Consider the following 858-nt stretch of genomic DNA (forward strand, 5'->3'; position numbering starts at 1 on the left):
TACGTGACTCTTAAGCGTATGAATAGTTTCATCAGACAGCCATGCCTAACTGAATCAAGCATCTTAAAGAAAGTTTCATCCTTTTTGTTGCTTATTGATTGTTAGTTCATCATATTCTGTTTTTTTCCATATGTTAACTGCATTTGCTGCTCATAGTCTCATTTTTACTTGTTTGTTGCTAATATTTTTAAATACTGGCCTACCATTAACTGGTGGCAATAGCAAGAGGTCACCTACAAATAAAATATTTTTGGATCGAAACCATTCATGAGTTCCAAATATATCTTCTAAGCGCATGTGTAAGTATGCTTGACTTAGGTTGGATACCATTGATACCTCGTCTACTATTATAATTTCTAAATTTTTAAGTGACATTCTTATCCTTTTCTGAACTTCTTTATTCAAAGCCTAATATCCAGCTGTCTTTCCATCATGCTCTATTGGTAACTGAAATAATCTAGGTATTGATATTACGCCTACATTAAATGCAGCTACACCTGTTGGTGCTTCAACAACACATACTTTCACCACTTTTTGGATGCCAACTAGGCATTTTATTGCTTCTATTATAAATGATTTACCAGTTCCACCTAGACCACTAATAAACATCCTTAGCGTTTTGATATCATCTAATCTAAGTAGTCTTGAAGACTCATTCTCTAATAAGTCTTCACTTTCTTTTTGATTTATAAGGTGACTCTTAATTTTATCAAAAATTTTTTTTTGATCTACATTAAGCATTTCCTCTATTTGCTCTAATGTTAAATTAGGTATATATATATGCATGTCAGCAATATCAGCTACTGCTTCCATTATTTCACACAGTAATTGAGGCTCATCAACTTCCTTGTGTGTGAT

This window comes from Amphimedon queenslandica, unplaced genomic scaffold (assembly GCF_000090795.2).
Source record: "Amphimedon queenslandica unplaced genomic scaffold, v1.1 AMPQUscaffold_13425, whole genome shotgun sequence".
Classification (NCBI taxonomy): domain Eukaryota; kingdom Metazoa; phylum Porifera; class Demospongiae; order Haplosclerida; family Niphatidae; genus Amphimedon; species Amphimedon queenslandica.